The 13,377-nt window shown below is 34.5% G+C and overlaps 1 pseudogene; it reads right to left on the bottom strand.

Moving 5' to 3' along the window:
* Positions 1-236: 236 nt before the first annotated feature.
* Positions 237-7,124, bottom strand: LOC126707282 (protein trichome birefringence-like 38; annotated as a pseudogene).
* Positions 7,125-13,377: the final 6,253 nt, after the last annotated feature.

Raw genomic sequence — 13,377 nt, 5'->3', positions numbered from 1 at the left:
CATTAAAGGGTAACCGTTTAAAGACATGGAACTTAAATTAAATATTCAATATTGTTTTCCCTATGCTTAACAAAAATTTTGTAATAGGGATTTTAAAATTAAGAAATTTCATATGTTCATGAATCATGTCAATAGGTACCTTGTCATTTAGCTTTGTGATTTTTTTTTTTTTCATATTAATAATTGTACCATGTATACATTTTTCTATGTGATTCAACTATAAATATATCTTTTTATTGGTGACAACTTGACTTTCCAGCTTACATGGGTACACTTTTTTATTGTTTTTGTAGATCTAACAATCTTTTAATTAGTGAGAGCTACATATAGAAGTTGATTCCAAGTGTCTGGAAGCCCTGCAAGACGCCAATGAGTGCAATCCAAGCCCTTGTCATAATTATAATGGCCAGGATGCGCATCTTTTCTTAGTTGTGAGAGAGTGGTTATGTCAAAGAAATGAACAGGTTTCTTTATTGTACTTAAGGCATCCTTCAATACATATTCTGCTTCTGGCAAACCCTTTGGGTAAGTTGACCCGTTTAAGGGTGTTGTCTCGTTTGTGCAGTTTATCGCTCCCGGATTATTCCAATCCATGCCACTGGTTTTTACACAAGAAACATATGGTCATCAAAATATGATTTGCTAATGCAATGTTAGTAAATAACATCTGATTTGAACGGAATTTACCATGCATGTTAAAAACATAAAGAACATAAAATCAAATTATTAATTTTCAAAACATATAACTATGTTTACTTTTTAGTAAGAGTATGTAGCAATTGTCTACAAACTAGTTTGTAACCAAACTTTATCCTTTAGAGAAAGGAAAGTAACTTACTTGTAATGGGTGGGATTAATTCCTTGAAAAAGGACTTTAGTTTTTCCTGGATCCACATATGTATCAACCCACCTGCCCCAAGTTTTCAAAACCTTGCGAAAAGCATCCATACGATCCATGTCCTTGAGAACCTTGCCACCATCTTCAATATAATCCCATCTACGATCAATAATAAGGCAATCACAAGCTTATTTTAAACTCAACATTCTGCTTCTTGTTTTCACATAAAATTGAAACAAAAATGAATGATTTTATAAAACTCATACGGTTGCTTTGGTCCTCTACGGTACCACCAAAGCCAATTGGTGAAAACCAGAACATCCATATCTTTCCATATGTTGCCATTTTTCATAGAATCGAGCTTTAACACTCGACCAATTGCTTCTACTTCGATGTCCACTAAGTAGTGAGATTCAAATAGTATAATTGAAACTCCATAGTCCTGCGCAATTCAGTCCAATTCTTAGGCATTGTTTTGCTCAAAATCAGTGGAAAACTTTCAATTTATAATATACAATAAAGCATTCAAATACCTAACTTAAAATTTCTGATCATTTCTTACTTCTTTTGGATTGGAAATCAATAATAGGTTTTTGTATATTCCATTGAAACATTACTTGTCAATCTCTTTGAAAAGAAGAGGGGTAAAATGACCTACCAATCATACCTCTCACTCTCAGACTTTGAAGTAGTGGGAGTTTTATGTATTGAGTGTACAACATTTTTATCGAAACATTTTTACTGTTAACGTGTATTATGTTATGGGCTTTAGGCCCAATTAGGTTACTTGTATAGCACACTTGTACTTGTGCTACACTCTACTTGTACTGCACACATATGCCTCCTATATAAAGGCAGTGATGTATATTCTTTCATTTATGAAATACAATACAATTATTCTGTATTTCTAACATGGTATCAGAGCCACTGCTCTGACCTTTTCTTAGCAGTCTTGTCTTCATTAGTGTGATTTCCTTTCTTTACTAACGCTTCCGCCATCACAACTGCAGCCGGCGTCATTAAGGGTTTTCACACTGCACAGACCACTGCCCTTTGCATCACCGCTGCGAATATTGCTCCGATTTCATTTTTGAAGGTACCACTGAGATCGTCCTGCACCGATCTACACATTCGTGGAAGCCTCGCCTCCATTGGAGACCGCACGCGCCCCCACGCGCCGCTCAAAGCTGCTACGATGCTGATCACGCGCTACACGCGCCACCACGCGCTGCAGTTTCCTTGCACGTGCCGCCACGCGCCGTCCACGCGCTGCCACGCGCTCTCACGCATCGGAACCTGGTCTGCTGACGTAATCCCCTCTGCCACGTAAGCCCTAACTGCGTCAGCATCCACTGTTCTACTGACGTCATCGCCACGTCATCCTGTGACGTCATCTGCTGGCCGTTGACAGTTGACTGACCGTTGACCGTTGACCAGTCGTTGACCGTTGACTTTGACCGTTGACTTTTCCAGGTTGACTTTTTCTGTCCAGGTTCTCCTTACCCAGTTTTTCGCGTAGATTTCATTTGTGCAGTCTATTTTTGCATATTTTGCTTCAAAATGAAGAATAAGGACAAGTCTTCTTCCTCTTGCAACAATCGTCGCCGACAATCCAACAAACGTTTTTGCAATTTTTGCAAACGTTTTGGCCATAATATTAAGACTTGCTATCAACGCAACAAATCAGCTGTTTCCATCTCTACTGCTACTGTTGCTAACACTGAAAGTGTCGAACCTATGGCTCCCGTCTCTGCAAAGTCTCAGTCTTCTGGATCCACTTTCACCATTTCCAGAGATGACCTTATAAATATCATCGCCAATGTCATTCGTACGGTTGGTAATGCATCTTATTCCTCTTCTCTCTCAGCTTTATCTGGTATGTCTCCTACCTCTTGGCTTATGGATTCTGCTTGTTGCAATCACATGACACCTCACTCGTCCTTAGTTTCTGACCTTTAACCTGCACCGCACCCTCTTAATATTCGCACAGCAAATGGTTCCACAATGTCTGGTCATAATATAGGTTCCGTTGCGACCTCCAATCTCTCGGTTCCTGGAGTCTTTAATGTTCCTGACCTTTCTTATAATTTATTTTCTGTTGGACAATTAGCTGAGTTGGGTTATCGCATTATCTTTGATTATTCTGGGTGTATTGTGCAGGATCCGAGGACGGGACAGGAACTTGGGACTGGTCCCAGAGTTGGCGTATGTTTCCTGTGGACAACCTTCGTCTTCCATTTGTTGCTCCAGTTTCTGTTGCTGCAGCTGCTACAGCTTCTTCAATTCCTTCCCTTGCACTTTGGCATGCTTGACTTGGTCATGCATCTTCCTCTCGGGTACAACAATTAGCTTCTAGAGGTTTGTTAGGTTTAGTGTCTACAAAAATTTTGATTGTGTTTCGTGCCAATTAGGAAAACAACCAGTTTTGCCTTTCAATACTAGTGAATCAATATCCACTGATATCTTTGACCTTATTCATTTTGATGTTTAGGGCCCTTCTTCTGTCTCTAGTATTGGTAGGTCTCGATATTTTGTTGTCTTTGTTGATGATTACTCTCGCTATAGCTGGATTTTTAATATGAAACATCGTTCTGAATCATTGCAAGTATATTCTAATTTTGCAAAAATGGTTGAAACTCAGTTTTCCAAACGCATCAAAATTTTTCGATCTGATAATGCTCTTGAATATACTCAATATGCTTTCCAAGCTGTTTTGCATTCCTATGGCACTGTTCATCAACTAACTTGTCCAGGTACCTCTCAGCAAAATGGTAGAGCCGAACGGAAACTTCGTCATATTCTTGACACTGTTCGTGCTCTTCTTCTCTCTGCCAAAGTTCCTGCTCCTTTTTGGGGCGAAGCTGCTCTTCATGCTGTTCATACTATTAATCGCATTCCGAGTCCGGTTATCCAAAATCAAACTCCATATGAGCGCCTTTTTGGGTCATGTCCAGACTATCACCACCTTCGCTCCTTTGGTTCTGCTTGTTTTGTTCTTCTTCAGCCACATGAGCATAACAAACTTGAGCCTCGGTCAAGGCTTTGTTGTTTTCTTGGCTATGGCGAAACTCAAAAGGGGTATCGGTGTTATGACCCTGTCTCTCATCGTCTTTGTATTTCTCGCAATGTTGTCTTTTGGGAACATCGCCTCTTTGTCGAGCTTTCTCACTTTCGTGCCTCCCTATCTTCCTCCTCTGTTTTAGATCTTTTTCTAGATGAGGCACATATTCCTTCTGTAGCTGCTCCTGATTCTCCTATAGTTGTTCCTGATTCTCTTGTAGACTTCTCTGTCCAACCACCAGATATCACTGATCCCTTTCCTAGTTCACCCTTTAATGAACAGGTGGAAGATGAACAGGTTGAAGACGAGCTACCCAACCCCAACCCTGAGCTTGGGTCCCCTGCTCCTGCTCCGCCTGAAAATCTTGCACAAGACATTCCACCTCGTCACTCAACTCGAGTAAGATCTATTCCTACACATTTACTTGACTATCATTGTTACACTGCTCTTGCTACATTACATGAGCCTCACACCTATCGTGAGGCTTCCATTGACCCTTTATGGCAGATTGCAATGAAAGAGGAACTTGATGCATTATCTAAAAACCATACTTGGGATTTGGTGACACTCCCTCCGGGAAATCTGTGGTTGGTTGTAAGTGGATCTACAAGATTAAGACTCGCTCTGATGGGTCCATTGAGCGCTACAAAGCTCATCTTGTTGCAAAAGGTTTTACACAGGAGTATGGGATTGATTATGAAGAGACCTTTGCTCCGGTTGCTCGTATCTCATCTGTCCGTGCCCTCTTAGCTGTTGCTGCTGCCCGTAAATGGGATCTTTTTCAGATGGATGTCAAAAATGCATTCCTTAATGGGGATTTACATGAAGAAGTTTATATGCAACCTCCTCCTGGTCTCTCTGTTGACTCAAATAAGGTTTGTTACCTTCGACGTGCACTTTATGGCCTTAAACAAGCTCCACGAGCTTGGTTTGCCAAATTCAGCTCTACCATATCTCATTTGGGTTACATGGCCAGTCATTATGATTCTGCCTTATTTCTTTGTCACACTGACAAAGACACTATTTTACTTCTCCTGTATGTGGATGATATGATCATAACTGGTGATGACCTCAGTGACATTCAAGAACTCAAGGATTTTCTTAGTCAGCAATTTGAGATGAAAGATCTTGGACATCTCAGCTACTTCTTGGGTCTTGAAATCACTCATTCTACTGATGGACTTTATCTTACTCAAGCTAAGTATGCTTCTGAACTCTTGTCTTGAGCTGGACTCACTGATAGCAAGACTGTTGACACTCAAAAAATATATGAAACCTAATTATTAACTTCATGAGAAAAAGAGAAGAACATGAAAATGAATTGTTCTAGCCAGTTCGTTTACCTGGAAGGTTGTATTATAATACAAGCTACTCTTCACCGCTGTGATATTGGAATCAGGCGCAGCAGCATGAAGCAAACATACTAGTGATTGAATCTGGTTGTAACTAATGGAGTCCCCTACAAACATAATATGTTCTTCCCCTTATATCTCCGTAAAAAATCTGGACCATCAAATCTGCAATCTTTTCCCAATAGTATACATAGTTCTTTTATTAGTAACACTTACAACAAGCATAAAACCCAAAATAGAGAACGAAAAGTAAGAAACTAATTAGACTATTCTTTTTGCAAAGAATTTATGAGACAAACTAAATTATGTGCGTCTTACAAACTAATTAGGATGTTCGTCTTACAAAGCCAAGAAGAAGAAGAAGAAGTCCCGCTAATTAGCCATGTGTGTTTTAAGGAAACCTTTTGAACTAAAGGTAGTAATGTCCTTTCATTGGTTTTTTCATATAAAAAAGAAGATTTCCAAAGTACTAATGTCTTCATTCAGTTCATTGTGTAAAATTTTGTTCAAAATAATTTCATAGATTCAAATCCTGTTGTATTTTAAGGACTTTTTATTTTATTTCTTCACTTTAGTAATTTTTTTTTCTTGTCCTCATTAGTCCTTTTTATTTATTTCTTCACTTTAGTGCATGTTAGTAGTATTTCAGAGAGTATAGGAAATTAAGTTGACACTAAAAAAAAATCCTATTCCAGAAAAGATGAAGATATATATCACAACCACAAACCTCTAAGAATTGAGGGGAAAAATTAAGGAAATAGTCAAAAAGATCTGAAACATTGGATATGTATGCCTGAAGGATCGTATGTTCATATCTAAATGCCTTTCCTAGTGTTACAATCCCATCCACAAGAGTTCTTTTTTTGAATATGCTACAACTATGAAAGAAGGACACTTTTCTCGAGGCGATTCATTTTCGAAATAAAAAAATACCTCCAAATACCTCCAAATAAAAAAGAGATTCGAGTGAATTTTTTATGGTCAACAAAGGTAATAGTACTGTGAGAAAGCAAAAACACGGTACAAGTATATGCCAGAAAGTCCTCCAGTCTAAAAGTCATCAAAATTTAGTGTTGGTTGGGTATAATTTATTTTACTTTAAAAAAAAATTGAACAAAAATACAGTTATATAACGAAAAAGTATCACGAAAGTTATACATTAACAATATTTATATATAAAAAAAAAGAATTATAAAACGTAGCCAATTACTAGGAGATTGATGAATACTTGGTATGTGCATTCATACGCCTAATAGGGCATAAAGCAACTTTTTTAATTTGGGTTTTACTCACATGCCTAAGTTAAAGCAAACTATTTATAAAAAAAAAATTATAGAAAAACGAAAAAATTACTAATTTTTTTATAGTTTTTTCAACTCCCCAAAAATGTTTTTAAAAATAGATGTTTTTAAGTTTAATATAGTAAGGGAAACTATTTTTAGAAACATTCTATTAGGCTAATGATAAAATAATATATATTGTTGACTGGTTTATTAACAATTGCCATTTACAAATCAGCAGAGAAAATTTAAAGCAAGCTAAGACACACACTGCACAGAGAGAAACAGTGCCTGGGTATGTCACATTGCTTGGGCTGCCATCTATAGTTGAGGTAAAGACTATCAGGTCGACCATACTTTTGGCAATCAAATACCTTGCGGAGCTTAGGGCAATTTGAAGAGTTGTATAGAGGGTATGAATTGTCAAACACCCAAGTCCCTTCATAAACATTACAACTTGTTACTTGTGATTGTTTCCTCAACTTCAAATTGTTGCTATGATATTGTTCTGAGTTTGCTACACAGAGACATGAGAAAAAAATCAGAAAGAAGGTCACAAGGATGGAACACATTCTTTGAGTTACAAAACCCATGTTTTGTTTTGGCTGAGGAAGAGTGAAAGAGAGACACAGAGATTAGAATCTATGATTCTATTACAGTATATGTCCACATAGAGAGAGAGTCTACCTGGTTACCTATTAATGACGTAAGCTACTATGTTTACAATTTAGGACCAAAAAAAAAAACCTAAAATAGATGTTGTTTAGACCGAATTATGCTCTAGATATGTATATATTTAGAAAAGAGAGTCAAATCTGCCTTGTTGTGAGTTTGATACCATATATATAACTTGGCAACCTTAACAGTTAACAGATTTGATTGACTGAAAATTCTTATTAACTTGGATAATTTGAGGTTACAAAGAGGTTTATATACAACTGTTAGAAGCGGGATAACACTAACTAATTTAACTAAGTCTCTGTAAAAAAAAAAATTACTTATGGGGTGTGAGGGGCAAGGACAGGGTTCAAGTTTCTAGGAAGAAACTTCACACACATATATATTTATATTATGTTAAAGTAGAATTTCTATCATGTATCATAAAAGGACGAAAAAAAAAAAAAAAAACCAAAATATATGTTGTTTAGACATAATTATAGTCATTCTACCTGGTTGTGAATTTTATACCATATATAAAATACATATATTCTCAAAAGAAGTTAAAAATGAGCCAAAAAAAAAAACAAAGGTTTTGGAAACAAAGGTTTTGGAAATTAGTTAGGGTGCGCAAGGTTCAAGTGGAGAAAAATTGACAACGTTATGTTCTTTTTATTCTTGCTATATTTATATCAAAATAAAACTTGGTCATCTTAGAACAGGGACGGACCCACGTTGAGACCAAAGGGGGCCCGGGCCCCCCCTGGGCCAAAAAAAAAAATTTTTGAGCAGGTAAAATTTTCAGAAAACAAAAAAAAAGGTCTTGAGCCTCCCTTAGTTTTTTAGTTCGGGCCCCCCTCCCAAAAATCATGAACCCCCCCTACCCATCAACCGGCCAGTCCAGATGCCCATGACCCAGATAAATCTATTAAAAAAAAAAAACAAAAACAAATCTCACCTCTCAAAAAAGAGGGCTTGGCCCTCCTCCCAAAAATCATGAACCCCCCAGCCCATCATCTGGCCAGTCCAGCAGCCCATGACCCAGGTAAATCTATTAAAAAAAAAAAAAAAAACAAAATTCAGCTCTCACTAGTTAGTAGTTCAACACCGAACGGAGAAAGCAAAAAAACCAAGGAAAAAAAAGAAAAAAAAAAGAAAGAAAGAAAGGAAAGTAAGAGTGAGAGGTGAGACAGAGGATAGAGAGGCTAGACAGAGAGTGAGAGAGACCCACTCACCCACGCCGATGACGCCGCCGCAGCCCACGCCCACGCCGTGTCGCCGTGAGTCCGTGACGCCGTGATGCTTGCAAGCCCATCTTGATCTTGCTAGTTGCTACCTAGTACCCACGCCGGTGAGAGTGTGAGACCCACTGGCCGCCACCCACGCGAGACCCACTTGCCGCCGCCGCCGCTGGTTGCTCGATCTGCCCAGCCCAGCTTCGTTGCTCTAGCCTTCACAGTTCACAGGTATTTACAGTTTACTCTTATCTTTTCCTTCAAAACCTAATAAAATGTTTGTGACTTTGTGATCTGAGAATTTGAGATTCATAGAAAGTAGAAACTGTGCTTGTGTTGTGCCTTGTGGTCCGTTGTGGACTTGTGTTGTGCCTTGTGAATTGACAGAGAATTTGACTCTGTGCTGCTGCCTATGGTTTTTTTTTTTTTTTGTTTGTTTGGCTTTTTGGCTTTGTGAATCTGTCACTCTGTGTTTGTGACTCTTTCTCTTGTTTATATGGGTAAGAGAGATAGAGATAGAGAGAGAGAGACAGAGAGTAGAGTTTGTAAAGATTAGTTTTTTCTTGGTTAACTGGTAGTTGGGCATAATAGGGACAGGTGGAGTTGGGCAACGGGCAAGTGACAGAAAAAACAAAGGGTAAAGTTAAGAAAAGTTTTTGTTAGTAGTGCAGGGAATAAATTTATAGTGTCGGTAGTGGGATTCATTAGGTTAGTGGGTTAGTGTCAAAAAGATGAGACAATCCAAAGACATAAAAAAGGCAAACCAAACACAAAGACATAAATAAAAGACATAAATAAAGTCAGACAAACACAAAAAGAAAAAAACAAATCGTATATTATAGAAAATTGTCATACAAATTTAAGAAAATAACGGTGATTTTTATTTTATTTTAGATCATAAAAAATCAACTATAATGCTTGATTTTTTCAAAAGAAAATGTTCAAATTCTTCCGAAGTCAACGTGGGATTGCCAACAACTAGTGTTGCTATTCCAATTCCAAAAAATGTGGATGCTCCAATTCTAGAAAATGTGCATTTCCCAATTCCGGAAAATGTTGATATTTCAATTTCTCAAACACAACTTCAAAGAGTCGATCTTGATTCTTTGGATTATGATCCCGGAACATGCAACCAAATATGGGAATATCATGTTAATCAACGTGATTTTTGGGTATTTGTCTTGGTTGATAGTTTATTAATACTATATAGATGCGTATTTGAAATTTTTTTTTTACTTATCTCCGCCCCCCCCCCCCCCCCCCCCCCCCCGCGACTTAAAATCCTGCGTTCGTCCCTGTCTCAGAATATTACCCATTTGTCTATATAGATATATATGGTAAAGGGTAACTGCCAATTAAAATCAGATGAATGGTAAGCAATAAATCTTCCTTTTATTGCTTTGACCTTTTTTTTTTTTTTTTTTTTTGAAATCTGCTTTGACCAATTTTATTTATTTATTTATTTTTGAGAAAAAGTTTGGTGCGTATTATCAAGGGAGGTTATTCTTTTTTTCTTTTCTTTTTTGAGAAACAAATACACACAAGATAAAAGAAAAGAGGTTCTAACACAAAAACATATCACAATTCCACTTAAAAGCAATGGTAACTTTTAAGAAAGGGTAAAGCAAGTTATACTACGCATAATACACTTTCTTAAGCAATGTGAAATAATTGCCCATTCTTTTTTTTTTGAGAAACAAACACACATACAGAAAAGGGAAAGGGGTTCTAACGCAAAAACATATCACAATTCCACTCAAAAGTAATGGTAACTTTTAAGGGAGGGTAAAGCAAATTATACTACGCATAACACACTTTCTTAAGCAATGTGAAATAATTGCCCATTCTTTTTTTTTTGAGAAACAAACACACATACAGAAAAGGGAAAGAGTTTCTAACACAAAAGCACACTATAACTTCATTTAAAAGCCACGGTAACTTTTAATCAGTATAAAAAATATACTCATTAGTTCATAAAAAAAAATAACAGCAAAATCTAAACAATTTAATTTGTATACAAATTTAACAAAAGCAAAATCAAATTTTGATTCTAAAAAAAATTTCTCTAAGCTTTGGTTTATATATATATATAGATATATAATCTAAGTTTATTTATATTGGACTTTTTGTTTTCTATACTGAATTAACTCACTTGGCACAAAAATTTAAAAACTTAGATTAGATGAGACACATGACACAAAATTAAACTCTAACTGAATTCTAATTTCAAATTTAATTGGATTTTCTCTCAGCTATATATATATATATATATATATATATATATATATATTTCCTTAGTTTATTTATATTGGACTCCTCGTTTTTTACATTGAATTAACTCACTTGACACAAAAACTTAAAAGCTTAGATTAGATGATACACATGACACAAAATTAGATTCTAATTGAATTCCGATTTGAAATCTAATTGGATTTTCTCTCAATTTTGGCTATATATATATATATACACTAACTTGTAACCCCATGCATATGCATGGATACACTATAAGATATACAATAAGATACATAATATAATTCCTGTATATATAATTTAAATACTGTTGGTAGTCATTTTTAAATTTTGTTGTCTCTTTAAAAAAACTTGTAAAGATATTATTATATATAAAATGTAAATTGTCCATTTTATAAAATTATTATGAAGCACCTTTTTTTTTTATTTTTTTTATTTTTACGATTTATTTATTCTAGACTATTTGGTTTTTGTACTTAATAACTCACTTAGATGAATATTTATGATGTGGTCCCACATTTGATTCTAAAATTAAGAAATAAAACTCTTTAACAATAAATAATTTAGGATACATGGCGCAAAATTGGAACTCTAATTTAGAATTTTATTTTGAGTTTCTCTCAACTTCACCTATTATTATATATTAGCTTGTAACTCCATGCATATGCATGGATACACTTAATTATATATAATAAGATGTATAATATAACTCATATATATAATTTAAATACTATTGATAGTCATTTTTATATGTTGTTAACTCTTTAAAAAATTTTGTAAGGATATTATTAGGTATAAAATGTAAATTGTCCATGTTATTTTTTTAATCATTGTGAAGCACTTTTTATTTATTTATTTATTTATTTATTTTTATTTTTACGATTCATTTATTCTAGATTCTTTGGTTTTTATACTTAATAACTCACTTGGATGAATATTTATGATGTGATCTCACATTTGATTCTAAAATTAAGAAATAAAACTCTTTAAAAATAAATAATTTAGGACACATGACGAAAAATTGAAACTTTAATTTGGAATTCTAATTTAAGTTTCTTCCAGCTTTACCTATTATTATTATTATTATTATAGATGACTTATAAACTTGAATTGTTTTTAGTTTTACCAAAAAAAAAAAAAAAAAGAATGCTCATAAATATAAAACCATTCAAAAATTATGTTTTTTATGGTTTACTTATATTGGATTTCTCGTTTTTTACACTAAATTAACTCATTCGGTGTAAAAATTAAAAAACTTAGATTAGATGGGACACATGTCTCAAAATTAAACTCTAATTGAAATCCGTTTTTACAATGAATTAACTCACTTAGCACAAAAATTTAAAAATTTCGATTAAATGAGACACGTGGCGCAAAATTAGACTCTAATTGAATTCCAATTTAAAATCTAATTAGATTTTCTCCTAACTTTATTATTATTATTATTATTATAGATTTATGTGAATTTTATCATTGTATATGTGTTGGCACAATTTGTGATATTCAGTTGGATGCTTAAGCTGTTGCTAGTACTTTTTAGTTTTTAAGATTGCTTTGACTTGGTAGAGATTTTTCGGACAATGTGATGATGTGGAAAATTTCGAAATTTTCTGTATGAGCCAAAATTAAGAAGAAAAAAAAATTCAATAAAAAAAAAAAAGCAATTTTCCCTAAAATCTTTTCAACTAAAACTATGGAATCAGTTTAGACAGAAACAATGCAATCTAATATAAAGCCCCAATTTGCATGCATATATATATATACACACACTTATATTTGAATTTTGTTGCATCAAAATTTAAACTTTTTTTTTCTTTTTATTGCTGGGTTTGCTGTGGGTATTTGGCTCTAGTGGCAAAGACATTAAATTTATTGAAATTGGTATGATTTATAAGTTTGCGCATTCTACCTAGCTATCTGATGAAATGCCATAGTGGGCACTGGTCATAGTTTACGTTAATGGAATCAATTTTGGATCTTTTGGTGTGATTGAGAGTAAGTACTGTGTAGTTCGGATGAGAAGCTTTCTTGGGTGTATTCCATATGGATTCACGTTAATTGAATCAATTTTGGACCTTTCTGCTACATATACATTCAGTTTCAAAAGTATTTTTCAGTAATTGATTTTGTAGGTTTTTTTTTTTTTTTTTTTTTTAAATTTGATTTTGAGTAAATATCACCTTGTGCACTCAAGAATTGCTTTTTAAAATTGTTCATGTAAGAACTCTTCTTTAATTTTCTTTATAATTGTTATGGCAGGAAGTTCTCTTAGAGTAGAACTTGAAATTGGAGTCTCTGGGTCTAAAGGGTGTATGTGTGCAAAGATGACTAGACAAATTAAAATAAGATAAAATAAAGTCTCTTTTTCTAGCTTTGTAGAATGATAATTGGGACATTCACAAAGAACTCAACAAATTTCCAACAAAATTTTTGCTAGAAACTCATAAACTAATTTTTTTTTTTTTTTTAATATTTCATTTAAATATTCTTCTTCTATTCTTTTTTGTACTAAAGAAAGAGTGAGATGTTGGTGAATGAAATAACAAATCAAGGAGAACTTATTTAGCAAAGCCGTAGTATTCCAATAATTGGAAATGATGATGCCAAAAATCGAAAGTGAGCCACATGGTCCTCATGTGTTCTAGACAGAACCTACAAAACAAAAACAAAGAAGACCTTGCAGAGAGTACTGGTGTAGTACCAG

This window comes from Quercus robur, chromosome 11 (assembly GCF_932294415.1).
Source record: "Quercus robur chromosome 11, dhQueRobu3.1, whole genome shotgun sequence".
Classification (NCBI taxonomy): Eukaryota; Viridiplantae; Streptophyta; class Magnoliopsida; order Fagales; family Fagaceae; genus Quercus; species Quercus robur.
The sequence above is the reverse complement of the archived record's forward strand: the minus strand, read 5'-3'. Positions and strand labels throughout refer to the sequence as shown.